This window comes from Zonotrichia albicollis, chromosome 1 (assembly GCF_047830755.1).
Source record: "Zonotrichia albicollis isolate bZonAlb1 chromosome 1, bZonAlb1.hap1, whole genome shotgun sequence".
Taxonomy (NCBI): Eukaryota; Metazoa; Chordata; class Aves; order Passeriformes; family Passerellidae; genus Zonotrichia; species Zonotrichia albicollis.
In genome coordinates, this window is record NC_133819.1 from 68,099,289 (window position 1) to 68,116,814 (window position 17,526).

Below are 17,526 nucleotides of genomic sequence, written 5' to 3' on the forward strand. Positions count from 1 at the left end.
AAAGACTACTGTTAACAGTATGTTCCTCTTATTTTCCAGTAGTAGGAAAGCATTTTTGTTTCCTATTTTTTTTTATGTAAAATACCTTCCATATAAAGACTGATACTGCTTCCACTGGCATAAGCAGTAACTTTATTGTGGACTTTCCTAGGGGCAGACACAGGGGCAGATTAGTCATAAATCAATTTTATAAACAGGTGTTTTCTTAAGCAGATAAAATTTTAGAGAGATAGCTCTTACCTGTATCAGCCGATTTTCAAAAAAAATAAATCCTTTTTCCTAAAAACAGAGTGAAAAAGTGAAACACACAAAGTATCTATGATAACACAAAGAAATCATTTGGCACAGAATGACATGTGAGTCTAAAATTTCAGAATTCAAAGACAAAAAAGGAGTTATTAAATCTGGCAGGAAAACTTCTGTGCCTGATGTGCTTCTCTGCATTCTTGAATTTGCCGATTTGCAAGTAACTAATGCAAATCCTTTTCTTTAAAATAAATACATGGAAAAAATACTTACTGGTCATCAAATTGATGATTGTTGTGGGTCCCTTCTAACTCAGAATATTCTGTGATTCTTAATGTCATTATTTGAAAACTGGAGAAAGGGGAGATAAGAAGGAATAAAAGATTAATAACTGAAGTAGCAAATTTGTTTTCCACATTGGCATTTGTATTCACAAAAAAGGTGATTTTTTTGTTTGATGCACGTTCATATCTGATTCATTAATTTACACAGAAGACTAAAGTTCACCTTTTCTCACTGCTTCTGTAGGTAGAAAATTAGGAAATTTCACACTCTAACAATTAGTAAATACAAAAATATCAGCCGACAATCTCAATAAAATTAAACTGACTTTGCAAAATGAAAATGCCTTCTGCTTTGTTTATAAGCACTATAATATTCTTGAGGAGACAGGGTCCTGCTGGCACTGCCTTGGGACAGCCAAGGGCCTTGGCTATGGCAGGGAAGGTGGCAGATCTGTGAAACACTCAGCGTGGTGCCCTCAGTGGCCACTGGTTCTGCCACAGGCTGTAATTATGGACAGATTCATCTTCTGACACTGGATTAAAGGAGTAAAATTACAACTGTTGACACACAAAATTACAATAAAATAAAAACCTCAAAATTTTAATTTGTGCATGAAGAATGTCTTGCTATTCACTGAAGGAAGTGAACTGGAAAGTTGTGCAAATGGCAAGGTACAGAGAGGTAACTGGAAGCAGTGTAGCACACTTGAGAGATATGCTCAAGTTTTTTGTCTTGAGCCCTGAATAAAAGAATTAATTTTATATTATCCATACAAACTTGTGAGTCTTAGTGATTCTCATTTAATAAATTTCTTAATCTGGCTAATAAACCTTCAGTAATTATTTTGTGTTTAGAGAAATGTTCTTGGAAAGTTTTTAATATTTATATTATACATTTTTACATTTGAATATCAAAAACCTGCAGATTTACCTTTGAAGATCCTGTTTCACAGATTATGGTGAAATCATATGGTAATATGGTACAAATAATATGGTACAATCACCTGCTGGGCTTCCATCCTGAAATGGACATTGATATAGTGACAACATCTGAATGTGTGTATTCAAAATGATAGTCTCTCATCCCATTACACCCCTAATATTTTTACCACAATTTGGTCTTGCTGTCTATTCTCAAAGGAAATTAAATTTTTTGTCAGTTAATACCCACCAACTTTTCTTTAATAACAGTACTTTAATTCTACAAATCTATGCTTACCAAAAAAGAGCTGAAATTTTCAATTTAAAAAGTACCCATCTATTCATGAAGCCTCAAAACATAACTAAAAGTAATGAGTTAGGTATTCCTCCAGTATCTGTGTCCTCATGATACCAGTATTGGAATAAAATTGCAAACTTGTGAATTGTTCTCCAAAATATTTCACAAATTATCAGAATAAATTTTAAAGTCTCTTTATTTAAGAGAAAAAATTTGCAAGAAGCTATTTGGGTAAATGTGCAATGCTATGTGACACTACAAATAATGATAATACTGCCAAACTGTGCCTTTTCTAACTGTGATCTGGCAACTGAAAACCAGATATAGAAAGATAATGCCATTTTTCCTTGCAGTGGTTGCAGAGAGCTGCCACTTGAGAGGTGTTCTTCCATGTTGAATGTTTATTTTTCTATACTCAGTTCAAATACTGTCATTCTGCATACGACTGTAATGGCCCAAACAGTTGTGCCAATGTGTGAAGTCCATGTAGGAGATCCTTTGAACTCAGCACCAGTGTACTGAACAAGGCTCTCAGATGTAGATACAGACATGCTCTTTCTCCTCACCATACCTTCCAAACACTCAAAAGTATTTACATGGCAAATTAGCCAATGCAGTGGGTGCATTTCCTGTGCAAGAACTATGAATTTTCCTCAGTGCTGACTCCAGCAAAGCACATCTCAGCTTTTACAGTCTTCAAAAGAGAGATTCTCCTTGAAGAATGAGGGATTTCTTTCATAGCTGTGATTTAGCGCATCATGAAATATGTATCCCTAAGGTTTCTTGTCCCAATTTTTTAAGAAAACTCCTACTTTAGTCAGCATTTAACACTCATTTTTATATTTCAATAAACCCTGAATGGATAACAGCTGGTGATCTTTGATTTATTTTAAAACATCTTCTTGACTGCTTTCTGAAAGTGAGAGCACTTGCTGCTTTTACAAGTCAGGTTGGTAACTATTTCTTCACTCAGAGATTATTAAGGGATTGATTTTTTTGTGTCTGGGTTCACCAGTGCAAGTGGAATGGAGCTTAGATGGGACTGTTTGTTAGCCATGCTAACCAGACTGGGAAACAAACAGGAGGTGATTTGTCATAATTGATGCTACCAATTCTCAATCCCTTTTTCTCTTCATTACAGTATCTGAAACAAGGCAAATAATGCCAAGCGTGTGGGTTTGGACTCCATTTGGGCTGTTCCCTTAAGAGTTGGACTTGATGATCCTTGTGGGTCCCTTCCAACTCAGAATATTCTGTGATTCTTCTGAGAACAGCTACTTTGCAACTGATGCCATAATAAGATTTACTGCTGGTTCCTGTCTATACCACAACTCATCATTCAGTATGCAAAGCTGTTATTCAAACCCCCTGCCCCTCTGCCATGTATATATAAATATATATATATATATATTAATGGTTTTATAATTCACTTTTTTTCATAAGCCCATCAAGTTACACAAAATTCTTCAGAATGGAGGAATACTCTGCTCTACTTGTGCAGTTTAGAAGCTAAATCATACTGCAAACTTCACTCTCTTTGTGTTAATTATTTGTGAAAAATATTTTCCCTGGCAACAACAAGTAATTGCAATGCTACCTGTTGTTAATAAGAAGGTTGAATGTGCATTTATCACACACATCAAGAAACAGCCAGCAGATATTCTAACTCATAATTCTGAAAACATATTGCAACAGACTTTTTATTTATAATATGTAAACAAACTATATGTATTTGAATACTAGACACATTGATAAGTAGCACTTTTTCTCCATTTAAATAAATCTGGCAGTACATTATTAGATTGAATTTTCTCCAGTTCTTACTTGGATAAATTGCAATACTTGCAAAATAACATATAACCTCAGCAAATTTCAGCAAAGATTTAAAACGTGTGAGACACAAAAGAAAATGCAGCTCACCAGGTTTTCATGTCATCAACGCTGCAACTCCACAGTGGAATATCATCAAGCATTTTTAATTGTATTTAAAAAAACCCAAACACTCAAGATCTTTTTTGCAAGTTGTTAAATGATGTAACCCACACTCTCACTGATTTACAAGGTCCCATCTTTCTGCAACTCATATTAAAATATGCTATTACTACTACTAATAATAATAACAACAATAATAATACACAAAGTTATGTAGTGGTGCAACAGCCTGGATTCTTTAAGCTTGCTTCATGCATTAATGCAGTCTTGAGGTCCTATGTCACGTGAAACACCAAGGCCAGATTCTTACATATCATGTTAAAGAGATATTTGGAGGCAAAGCACAGCTCACATTACTGAGGTCATCAGAATTTGTCTCCTTGTTAAGGTTTGGAAAAATGAAAAAGATCTTAATCAATTACCAACATCATGCAGTTCCACAGCCAGCCTCTGGAAAACATTGCCAAATAAAGTCACGGAATGTGATTAACAGGAAACACAAAATGTTTTAGTGCTGCTTTTAGGAAAAGAGAAAAATAAAAAAAAGCTCTTTAGAAAGCTTAGAGACATTATATAGAGTATTCTGTGGTAGGTTTTTTAAATTGAAAAAGAAAGAAAATCCAAGCAAGACTGGTAAGTTTTCATTGCTTTATAAATAACTTCTCTTTACATTTATTTACCCAGAATTATTTTTATGTCTCGATGCCAAGAAATCTGGTTAGTAAAGTACCAGATTCTTTTATTTGATTTCATTTGATTTCATTAGGGACCATCAGCCTTGCTGCTTAAGTGCCCAACTACTGTTTGCAGTTAAACATTCATTAGGGAATCCCCAGTGGGTTCATTCATTTCACTGAGGTCCAATTACATTGCCACAAAAGCAGTTTTTGCAGCAATTAGCTGATTTTTCCTGTTTATGTTCTGTGTCTTTAGGAAGACGACTATTTTGTGGAGGTCAGATTTTTAATTAGGTGCAATTTAGGGCCAATAAGAAAACTGATAATTTACTAAATAGCTGTGGTGGACTTAACTGCTCAGAGCAGAGGTAAATAACACAACAAGGACACCAGGAATGAGCTCTCCTGGTGTGCAGAGCTCGGAGCCCCATGGTGTGAGGAATAGATTACGTGTTAAATGCCTGTCAGGGCCCTCTTTCCGTCGCCTCTATCGCCACTCGGCCTCACCTCAAGAGCCACCACGTTATTAGCAGAGGGAACAGGAAAGCCAGTCTGGAAAAGCACCTGCAGAGAGCTGCTGGCTTCAGGTAGCTGCAAAAAGATCTCAGGGTGAAAGAAAACAACAAAAAAAAAATCACATTCTGCTCCCTGAATATTTGGCAGCACCTTTATTGACTGCTGCATGAAACAAATGATATTCAAGGGTGTGTGCGGTGTGCTCACAGTCACTACAAGTATGTTCTTACCAAAGTGGATCACTCTGTGATAGCCTGGATTTCTGCAAAGGTCTGTGCTTTCTGCCCTCTAAATAAAGTGCCCTCTGCACTTCATTTTTTTCAACAATGTGCACAGGTTGCCTTACACTTTGGGAAACCAAGAGCTGTGAGAGTTGATAAAGAGCACTCATTTAAAGTGAGATCTTCAGAGAATCATAAATGTCTTCTGAAACATTCTAAGCAGACTTGCCACCTCAAAATTCTCTCATCTAAAGACCATGATAGTTGAATATCAGCCACTGCATCACAATGAAATTTCTGAAGAGACTCATGGCTGGCTGAAACGTCTCTCTCCTACAGGAAATCGGTAAGGAAGGGCCAGAAGGTCACTGCATTTTTTTCTTCAACCTTTGACCCAGTACTCAACTGCAAAGTTGTAGCCAGGCATGTAAATAAGCAATGCATCAAGAAAGGCATGTTACAAACATTGAACTTTCTTTGCCAGCCACCATTTCTAGCAGAATTTATAAAAACATGAAAAAGAGTAGGCCAGATATTCCTGTATTTTCTAGTGAGAAGAAAAATGTACAATTAAACTGTAAATGTGCAAAGAGAACGTACGATGGCTGTCTGTCTGAGTGTATACAAAAATACAACAACAGAATATTTTTGGAAAACATGGTATCTTGATAAAAACACACTCTACATCGTGATCCTCATCCTTCCCATGAAAACTCCCTATGCTGGCATGCAGTCCTTAACCATGGGTACAATTTTTAGGTTTATTTAATTTAAAAAACCAAAAAACAAACCAACCTCTGGAAAAATCATAAATTTTCAGAAAAATTTAGATCATGAAAATCCATTATTAGGCAGTTATTCCCTTTCTTATTTTTTAGCCAATAAAACATCACTTTCTTTTGTTTTCAACTCATCAGTGTTCCTTATACATCGAAATAAGATTGAAAGATGCTGGCTAAAAAACATTTCAAGTTACATTTTGAGACACTGATACCAAACTCTCAGATCAGTGGTAAACCAAAGAGCATCTCTGTAAGGTGGTCTGAAAGGAATCCATGCTGTGGATGCAAAGACAGTGACTCTATGGTCTAAACTACCTAATACAATATAAGTTCTATTCAAACTTGCATCCCACCTTCAGTGAGGGGTCTTAAACCCATAAAGTAACAGAATACAGGAATGTGTGAATTTGCACCCAGTCAAAGATGCCTAGAGTTGAAGAAAGTCTGTCTTTTCTAATATTTTTCAAAATCGTTTCTACATTTCAGAGAAAGATTAGAGGGTTCTGAAGCAAATGAGCAATTTTGTAAATATGCTATTACAAGAGTACAATACAATAAGCAACACACTTTGCAACATTAACTCCTAATTACTTTGGAAAGCAAACTTCGTTTGGAGTCCAGCTTGACTTGCAAAGAACTCAGGGTGGTAATTAATAACAATCAACCACTGAAGTAACTTTGTACAAATAATGTGCTGAACTATGTCCCATAAGGGCTAAAACAAACACAGGGACTTCAGCATGAACTCAGCCAAATGAAAAAAAGAAAAAAAATATTGCAAGCAACTTAATTTTGTACTTTTTATGCTTAGCTGTTCCCTCAGTGTATTACACATCATATCTCAAAGGCCAGGCTTTTTGTCATTAACATAATCAGAAATGCAATTTTCATAGTACAAGTCATATAAACAATGAGCTGAGGGCACCTAGGGGACAGGTGTCATCCACAGCATGTAGCTCTAGTGGAAAGGCAGATACAATTAAGTGACAAGGAAGCATTATTATTACAGTGAGAATAACTTCCAAGTGCATGAGATGGAGAGACTTTTTCACGGCTCAGAGAGGCATTCCAGTCAAATATCCTGTTATTTGCCAGTTCACATCCCTCTGCATGGGGAGAAAAGTAGGGCAGCAGGATATAGGGACAGAAATAAGCTGTTAGACCATAGGATCATAGGTCAGTTCAGGTTAGGTCAGAGGAGACCAAATCCAACCTCCTGCTCAAAGCTGGGTCAACTTCATTCATTCTTTTGTGACAGCATATACATAAACTAGTTCAGCTAAAATAAAAAATATGTATAAAATAACATATATACACACACACACACACGCACACACATATATATATATATAAATTATAGGTATTAAAAAGTTTTATGAGTGAATCCTGGCTTTTTAAGGAAATTAATGTTATCACACTCTTTCATAGTTATTATCAGGTGTTGGCCCATTCCGTCCCTGTTAGCTGAAGGTTTAGAGGTGTGAAGGCTTACAGAGACAAAGAGGAACAGTGGTTTTATGAGAAGCACAACTATAGAAAAAGCTTCAAACAAAAATTTTACCTTAGTAGAGCCAGAATTAACTAAATATCAAACTTGAAAAGCAGGGCTCACATTGCTTCCTTTTAGGTAGCCCATCTCTTCCCTAGTTGCAGCTGGAAAACAGAATGGCAGGCTCAGAAGAGGCAAGCGCTTAACACTTCCAATGTAACCACAAGTCCAAAGTAATGGAAATCCCATAAGAAAGGGAATTTTCTGCCATCTGCAGGATAAGTAGACAATTTGAGGTGATGCCAATGAGGTCATCTATTTTAGGACCTTCTCAGGCCTTCAGATTTTCTTTCTTTCTGCATAACTACTTAAAAGTGAAGCTAGCACTTCTAGACCTTCTTAGAGGTTAAAGAAGGCTGCTTATCCTAAAGCTTTATTTCATCATCCTGATCATCTCCCTGCGAAAACTAAAAAACATTCCCAAAGACTTCAGCTGTAGAGGGACCAAGTTCCAGAAAGCAGCATTGAAATAATTTCATGGGCAAGTGATTGACCATTTTTTGCAGATATTTCTTCCATGTTTATATACTGATTTGAAGAGTACAACACAACAGACAGGTCACAATCTGCACTGCTGTGCTCACCTGTTCATCCTTTTTCCTCAGAGAGAATTTTGAAATCCAAAGGTGCCAGTTCTTCATACAGCCCTGTAAAAACTTCTTAATTGTTTAGTTAAGCTTAAAATTATATTTGGCAGATTGTTAGGCCAGAAAGCTGGTTGAGGTCACCTGATATTTAAAAACTAATTGAAAACAGGCAACTACTTTATTACTTTACTGTGCATCTCAAAACTGACTGCTAAGCATTCATGTACCACAAGAGATGTACAAGATGAGCATCTATTCTAGTAATGTATCAGCAACCTTTTAGAGAAACACAAGAGGAGAGCAAACTAGAGAATCATTCGTAACACAGTAGGAGCCTTGAAGGTTCTCCTGACTTCAAACCTCAGAGGCAAGAACAATCTTAATAACAAATACTATAATAGCACAAAATAACCTGTTACACTGAGATACACTGCAGATCTAGCAGTACTTGATTCAATGTGTGTATGAAGTGCAGTGATGGTGCTTTTGAACTAAACATTCTCATGTGTAAGAATTCATTCCTAAGTGTGTTTTGTTAGACACCAAGAAATTCACTAAGAAATTACATTTCCTAATTATAGGATACCTGCAGAGCCAGAAAATTTATCAGTTTTACTTAGAGTATTTTGTCACTGTTTTTTGCACAGAGAAAGAACAACAACAACAAAAAAAAATTTCCTTTCTCTTGCCTCCTATTGTCACTGCACAAATGGTAGCTATTTCATTCTGATTACTGATCTGCACATTGGAAAAAGAAGGCTGGCCAAATATGGTCAAAGAGCCAATTTTCAAATATTATTCTTTTGTCTGATTTAATATTCTGAAATTTTCAACTGACCTTAGCCCACATTCTGGGTGAACAATCAGTAATTTTTAATAAACCTGTTTTCAATAAGGGGGAGAGAGCAGAGGGGAATTGAGAAAATTAATAGTTCCTCTGATCTGCTAAATTTTGAAACAAAGAAAAGAAGTATAGTCCAAGGTGTAATAACCTTTATATACAAGCGAGCCAGAGCAGTATTTTGCACCTGAACTATAAAACCACACACTGAAAACTAAGTTCAGTGCCAAGTTACATGCCATGGAATCATTCCACATTTAATGAAATCACATGGGGTGTAAGTCAGGCCAGAAATCTGACCTTGGTTTTAATTTGAAACTGACAAAAATTTAGCTGTAAAAAAAGCACATTTGCTTTTTAATAGTGTGATGTACTGTGCATTTACTCAAAAACCATAATTATTACAATCATCACCAGCTCTGCTTCATCTCAGTCTTTTTTTTTTCCCTGAAATTATTTCATCTGTTGTTTCCATACCTAAATATGGCAATGATTTCATTTTCAATGGCATGAAGTGATTCAACATTCAACATGAATCACTTCATTTAAAATGAAGTGATTCATTCCTTGTCTAAAGAGTGTCCTTAGAAAAGAAAAGCTACAAAATTATTAAACAGCATCTAGATACCAGCAAGTCTCAAGAGCGTACAGTGTGCTCCCAAGAGCAACAGAGTAGACAGAGGGATTCAGGTGACTTTAGAACAAAACCTTTATCTGAACATTGCCTTAAACCTTCATCTTTTACTATAAAAAATGGGAAGAGGAATCCCATTACTCAACAGTCTGCAGTCCCACAGATTGGAAGTGTGGAAGGGTAAGTACTGTGACACATGAAAGCAATCCACCACATCCTTCCTGTAAAACTTTTCCCAGACAATTCCAGCACCAGAGGATGATGAGAAGACAAGCATATGCGTAATTCGTCATATTGTCTAGGAGTTGCTTGTTCACTGCTAGTCTAGCAGACACACTCCCAAAGCTCTCCATCCTTTCCCATCATTTGCCATGACAATATGGAGTGTGCTGGTTTGCTGTCATGATGGTGAGGCCTTTATGTGACAGATTCCATGAGTAAAGCTAGCTGTGCCAAAATGGGAAAAGTCTTTCTGAAAACAGCATGACTGGTAACACCAATGCCTCTGCCAGGCCCTTGCTTTTGACCATCTCCCTTTCTTCTTTTAAACAACTCTGTTCATTGACAGTCCAGAACCTCTCCCCTCTTACAAAGCTGCAGGCAATAGTGGAGTCACCAGCTGGCAAGTCAGGTAGGAGCCCTACCTGCCAGCTCCTGACTTCCGGCCAAAAGACCAGGATATTGCAGACAGCAATGCAATATTACTGGCTAGAAAATGGATCACTCAGAAGCACATCCCCAGAGCCTGCACAGAATAGAATAGACCCAGCTAGTGAGAACCATGGCACTTGACACCAGCTCTGTCACTGAAAATGACAGGAGGAACTCTATTTCCTTGCCTTTTAAGCAGAGAAGTGTTTCTCCCACTTTAGGCAGGCAGGGTAGGAATAGCCATACAAACACACTGTGTTTGTAACTAGATCATATCTTTGTTTCCTATAGTGAAAATAATGTCCCCACTATAGAAATATCTTTCCTCTCCCACCTCTCTCCTCCATCTGGTGGTCCAGCCTGAATCCTCATGTTGTGTCTGGGAAATTGGCCAATCTATAAGCATTAGCTCTGAAAAAGTTCCTAAGAAGCAGCTTGAGTCACAATATCTCTTTTCCACCCAATTGCAGCATTATTTTTAGCTGTAAAAAACTGTCAAGAAAGGAGGGGGCTTGCCACTGGAAAACAGTACAGGGGTATCCAGTTCCTTAGCAGCAGAGATTTTGCCACAAGAAAGCCAATCCAGCATCCAGCAGAGCACAATTCCTATAGCAAATCCAGATCCCACTTGCACTTTAAAAGCTCCGGTTTGTGACCTGCTCTCCACCTGAATGCAGTACATACTCAATTTATTGCAGAGCAGCCTCAAAATCTGCCAACTACTGTGACAAGTGACATGGTGTTTATTCAGTAAAAGCTTCTGTTTGCTCAGGAAAGCCCTCAGCTATCTCCTGCCCAGCTGGAGATCTCTGTTCCTAGGGACAATCTGAAAACACACACAGAGTGCCACAGGGGGATCAGTGACAGGCTGGTCCTTCACAGAGTTTTCTTTACCTGTCTGTAACTGAGGATCATTCAGTCTGTCCTTAGACCTGGCCTTTCCCCTTTCCCCACTCTACCTTGCAGAAGTAGAAACGGGTAATTGTTGAGAAGAGTTTACCTCCTGGAAAATGTGTCTTTTTACCAATTACCAAAAGCATATTTCATTTCACAAGCCATTACACAAACCAACCCTGTAGACTTTGAACAGCCCCAGTGACAAGTCACTCCTTCCCAGTCCACCCATGACATGTTAAATAAGACCAGTGCCTGATAGAACCATGTCAAAGAAGTACACTGGCCACCGAATAATCATTGGGAGCCAGAGAGTAACCCACAGAAGTGGGCAATGCCTCCCAAAGTCCACATCCACGGCAATTTCTACCAAGTCAGACTGAACTGGAGTACACATGTTGGCAACTGTGTAAATCTTGGATAAATGTTTTATTCTGCTGCCATGGGAAAAGTGCTTGGCAAAAGAAACAAAGAGTAATGAGACAGCTTTGGAAAATGGGCAATATGAAACGCTGGTTGTTCCACTTCCTAGTTTACCTTATTGCATACATGCAAACTGCAATGTGAAATTAAGATATTTTGACAAGGAAAATAATGCTGAAAACACCATGAGGAGACAAGAATCTTATTATTTTAATATTAATATTATTACTGTGTGTAATACTCGAATACTTCTGTTATGTTCCTCAGATTGTTTTCTGAGTTAATTACACAACTACTTCTTAAAATGGCCTTGATTACCTGTAATATCCATATAGAAAGTGGAAACTGTTGGAAAGACAAAAAATATGGCACTAACAGGAGCAAAAAGAAAAAAAAATTAAACCCATTGCATGAAACCTCGTAAATCAAGAAAATTTTCAGATGACCAGAAAGACATTGAACAGTAGCTTTGGTGCTGACTTGCATCAGTTGACAAGCAGTTGATCAAATAGCTCAGATACACATAAAATCACAGAATCACAGACTGGCTGAGGTTGGAAGGGACCTCTGGAGGTCACACAGTCCAAGCCACCTGCCCAAGCAGAGCCTTCTGGAGCTGGTTCCTCAGGACCACGTCCAAATTGCTTTTGAGTACCTCCAAGCATGGAGCCTCTCTGGGCAACCTGTGCCAGTGCTTGGTCACCCTCCCAGCACAAAAGTGACTGATGGGATCAGCTGGAGAGGCAGGCTCAGGACGTGACTGTGCCATGACATACAAATGTACATATGCATGTGTGTGCTTGCATTTCACATGCACGTGTGCAGCCCTGCTGCTGCAGCTTTGGACTGGAGCCCAGGGACACCGGCTGGGGTGCAATGAGTGCTTGCAGGTTCCTTCTCCTCAAAGGTTTGCTTTTCTTTCTCACTGGTTTCAAACATGCTCAGCTTATCAGTGCAACAAGAGGTAAACATGGTGCCGTCTCAGATTACATCTGTTCCCCAGGCGATCTCCAAAGCAAACATTGGTCTCCCAATGAAAAATACAGCTATTACCCATTATTGGACATATCCAGTCACTGCCTGACCACCAAGTTGCAGAGTTAATGAATCTGCCCATTTCTAATAAAAATAAACCAGACAAAGGAAGTGGCCAGCTTAAGCTGAACTTGAAGAGAAGACGAAAAGAGATTTAATAAAACATACTAAAGGTTGACATTTCCTTTTTATTGGAAACATGGCTTTTTCAGGAATGACATGCTCACATAGTCCCTATTAGTAAAGCCACATATTGGCGCCAGGGTTTAAGATCTTTACCCACATGATTTAATTTTGGAAGCAGTAAAAACCAAAAGGGAAATTCCTCTGGCCCTGCTATTTCACAGTTCAAGCTTCAATTTAAAATATTTCAAAACAGAGCATAAAAGTATATCAGTCAAAATTAACCAAGTCACTTCTTATAACACTAGTAGAAATAGTATTTAAAGATTGTATCTGTATTCCCTGGTCTCCTTCTTATCTAGTCAAGTTATTTAGGAATCAAGTCAGTTTATACAAAGAAATGATCAAGAAAAGCTCCAGCAGAAACAGTCTACAAACGACAATTTTTTTAAGAGAAATTTTAGTGGATACATCCTAGATCTTTTTTCCAGAGAGTCAATCAGTTCACATGCAGAAGATTCCTTCCAAGCTTTAATATTTTTTATTAATCCAGAATCAACATTTATACTGAACATAAATACAGGTATTTTAAAGTTCAAATAATTTAGTTAAGAAACACTTCAAGTCTACACTATTTCCAAATGGAAGTTTGAATTTCTTGTTAGAATTTTCTAAAACTCTCAGGGAGACTGACTTTTCTTTTCTTGTAAATTTTGGTTACGAAAACTTTTTTTTTTAACAAAAAAACTTCCAACTAGAAAAAAATAATTACCTGAAAGAGATTTCCCTGTCTTGCAATTGGCATTGAGAAACTACAACAGCATTATGTATATTTTCATTCCTTTTTTCCTACAGAGGAAAATCACACATACTTTCATGTAAAGTATTTTTTATTGACTTAAGGAAAACTGCTTGGGACCAGGAGAAAAGAAAACCAGAGACTTAATAATAAGAATTAATAATATGAATTAATAATAAGACTTAATAATAATTTCTCTTTAGTTCCAAAGACTGTGATTTGTGTTCTTCAGCAACAAGATAATATCACACAAATATATTTACCAAATGCAGACAAAACCGTGAACTGATTTTTATGTTGCAGAAACTGGCACGTTCTGTGCTAACTGAAGATACCAGGCTTCATATTGTGACAACCCACTGAGAGTTTTTGAAAAGAAAGCAGTAGTGGTTTTTACTCTGGTTTCTGGAAGGATTTCAGGATTATGAAACGTCACACTTTAATAGAAATGAAGAATTGCAGCTGAAGCAAAATCTCTTAGGCAGAAGGCAGTGAATATTGGCTGTGTTATCAGTTATCAGTGTGACAATTCTTTCTCCCTCAGCTGACCTAACTGCTCTCTTGGCAAGCAGACAGCACCAAAGCCACAACCGGAATGCTGGCAATCAAAAGTGGCTTTCACTGCCTAAAGAGAGCTGCTCTCACAGCTTCAAAAATGTTCCATGTCAGCTAATAACAATACTGGTAAAACAGAAAAGGGATGTGATTTGGAGGTGTCTGACCTTTAAGGACGTCTTTTCTTCCAGCGCTGATTGGCCTGACCAGCCTTTAAGAATTAAATCAAGCCAGAGTTACTGGCATGGCCTTGAGCCTCCATTAATTTCTGAATGTGTGAATGAGCAAACAGTCCCCTTACACGAGCACACTGCACACTCAGCTGCTGGGTCATTTCATTCTCTGCCATACAAAAGGACCTGATTGTGCTACCCAAAGTTTTTCATAGACAGAGAGGGCAGGGTCAGTCTGTGGGAAATGCATTTATTTCTTTATCTAACCTCAAAATATCATTTGTATTATCATATTTGTCTAAGAGTAATGTGTTCTTCCTCTTCTCCCTCTCTTGGTAGACCTTCTGAGAATTCCATTTCACATTTTCATAACCAGTAACTTTAAAAATATGAACCAGACATAGACTGTCATGGTTTCTTTGGTTTCAGTGGAATCTCCGTGAGGAGGTTGAGCCTAAGACTGTATTTATAGAGTCAGCAGCAGCAAAGCATATTGTAGTTTCATATCATTCTAATCTAACTCCTCTACATCTTGTTATCTACTTCAGCAAATTAGCATATAAAACATATAAATGATTGGCAAAAATTAACTGTACATTTCTACTTTAACTGAACAATTTACATGGCATTACAGGGGGGGAGATTAGTTTTTCAAGATATAAACAAGCATTATTTTGCAATCTTTGGCCTGTAACTGAAAGATAATAGTTTTAATTTGCATTCAAATAAAGTAAATCTCTCAGTGTAAAAGACTTTTTATAGTTCCCATAAACCAGAAACAGATTAAAGTGTAGACAGTGTAAGGAGGACAGGAGGATAAATCAACCAGACAAACAAGATGATCAAAAAAAGGGAAAAATAATCTTTTCTAAATAATCACTTAGTCAGCTTCACAAATCCTGTGGACTGGACAAAAGTGCATGTGATTTCTCCAGATTTCTGTCATTAGAGTTTTGGCTTTAGCTCAAAAGGCAAGAACCTTTACTTAGGGGTACCGAGCCTGGAAATACTCCAGCTTTCTCTTGTTAATTCCAAATCCTTTTATTTAGAGACCCTGCCTTCCACCAGGAAGGACACATCAGCTCCTTGGATCAAGTATTTTTGCAAATATGCCAGTATTGTACCTTTACTATGGCAACATGAAACACAGTTTTTTGGTTCTGAAAGTGTAACATGCCCACAGTTGCCTCTAAAGTCAGTCATGATTATCAGCATTCCCAAACTCTGAAAAGACCTACCAGATTTTCTCCTGTGGAGTCACTGAAACAAGGTATATGTCACTCTCAAAATTATTTTTGCTGTTTATTTGATTATAGTTTAATGTAATACATGTAAGCAGCTCTGAGAGCAGATATCAAGGACACACATCTACATTCTGGCAAACAAAGGTGCAAGATAAATGAGCATGTGTCTCATAGCATATTATCCATGAGCCAGAGCCCTGATTTTTGTCCAGTTGCAGTGTGCCACTCCTCCACCTGAATGGTCAAGCTGTTTTTACCTCACAGCCTGGGATTTAAGGTATCCCCATGGGAGATGTGCTTTCAGACCTCCTTTGAGAATAGCAGATTAAAGAGCCTTTGCACCTGGATGAGAACATTAATCACAAGGCTAAATTACAAAAGGCACATTCCACCTGCTGGGAATGCTTTATGAAAGTTAACCTGGCTCAGCCCTTTAAAAGAAACTCTTTTCCTTAGGCCCCTGCCCTAAGGAAAGAGTGCCAGTCCCTGTGTCCCGTGGAAACAAAGCTGAAAGATCAGCTCTGAGAAGTAATAGGAGTTAAAGCCACTTCTTCATTGAGAATTTTGTCCTGGTTAGCTGCACTTCCCCCTCATTTTGCAATTATTCTGCCCTTTGTATGAGCCCTCCTTTTGCCAGGAACTGTACAGAGAAAACAGTTAACCTGAGACTTTGGATTCCACTTGGAGCTGGTGCTGCCCAAAAGATTAACGATGGGCCTTGAACTAAATGGGCTTAGCATTGGGTTCAGTGCAAATTATCAGTGGTTTTCAGGTTGCAAAGCAAGGGAAGTGAAAGTATAAAAATAACAACTAGTTTGAGAATTCTACCTGGCATTAAATTAGGTTATGGGGCCACAAGTCTTGAAACCAGGGATCAGCTCCATGAAGTTCCCACCTACATGTGGGCCTAAATGTATATACCTAATTAGGAAGTTATTTACAATAATGCAGTTATTGATTGAGCTTCATGTCTGTACATTCATAGGTATATATTTTGTTGTGAGGACTCTAATTCATTACACTGTGGGAAGTATGGAATTGATCTGCCCTGACAGATCAGGAACTTGTCAGGAATGGTACTTGTATATCTCAGTATTCCACACAAATATGCTTCTGTACAACTGCTTTGAGTGAAATCATGTAAGGATATGGCTCAATGTATTTTATCTGGCTTCCTATCTTAGCTGAAAAGTTTTGGGTTTTAATACACCCAAAGAAAAAGAAGCCTAATCAAAAACTTTTGAGAGATCCAGAACACTTTTCTCCCTAAGGGCACATTCTCCCATCTCTCATTGTAATCAAGGACTGAATTTGGCCTCAAACGGCCAAATCATCATTTGTTGTCATCACCTGTGACAACAAAGACGGAGGAAAGGTTGTGCCCTCTGTACCATGTATTTTTAACACAATGAACAAAAAAAGTAACAGTTGGGGGTTTTGTAACAGAAGATCAAGTTTTAGACTGTTTTAAAAGCCCTTCTGAATCAAACATCATGCATAGTTCCTAAAAACTGGTCTGGCAAGAAACTGTGGGTCTTCAGATTAAAAAGGAAAGGCAGGGGATGGTTTTGTGGTGTTTAGTTCAATTTTAAGCCAATAAGAGAGGCAATAGATTCATGAAGGCATAAAAGTTGAAAATAGCATTCTGTTCTCTCACTACCTGACTGGTCTTTGTTTTAGAAAAGAGTATTTAGGAACAGCTCTAACAATATGGAGCATTATTTCATTTGGACATGGAAAGTTATGAAAATGCCGTATTTTTTTCTAGGGATTTCTCTCTCTACCTATATGTATATGTGTGTGTATATATCTATATGCTGCTTTGAGAAGCTATTGCTTTAAAGGAATGAGAATAAAACACAAATTCTTTCCATTTCTAGAAGATACCTTATTTCAGGACTGTATATTCAACTAGTAAGAAAATTTTTTGTGTCATGGCTTTACAACTAACAGCTTCACTGACTTTAAACAGAAAATGGCAATTTTGAAAATGGAAAGGAAATGACAACCAAAGTGAGTGAACTTTCATAGTAGCTAATCTACTTTCATATGCTTGGTACTAAGGTTAATGTTATTATTTGTATCCTTAAAGTTAAATGCTCTGATGATCAGATGATGATCTGATGATCTGATGATCTGAT

General features: G+C 37.5%; 1 long non-coding RNA gene across 1 annotated transcript in view; it reads right to left on the minus strand.

Moving 5' to 3' along the window:
* Window positions 1–240: 240 nt before the first annotated feature.
* Window positions 241–17,526, minus strand: part of LOC141725303 (uncharacterized) — a 76,044-nt gene continuing 58,758 nt past the window's right edge. The window contains exons 5-6 of the long non-coding RNA XR_012577166.1: window positions 520–597; window positions 241–279 (exon numbers count right to left, since the gene is read on the minus strand). This is a non-coding gene — a long non-coding RNA (uncharacterized LOC141725303). The remainder of the gene's footprint in view (window positions 280–519; window positions 598–17,526) is intronic.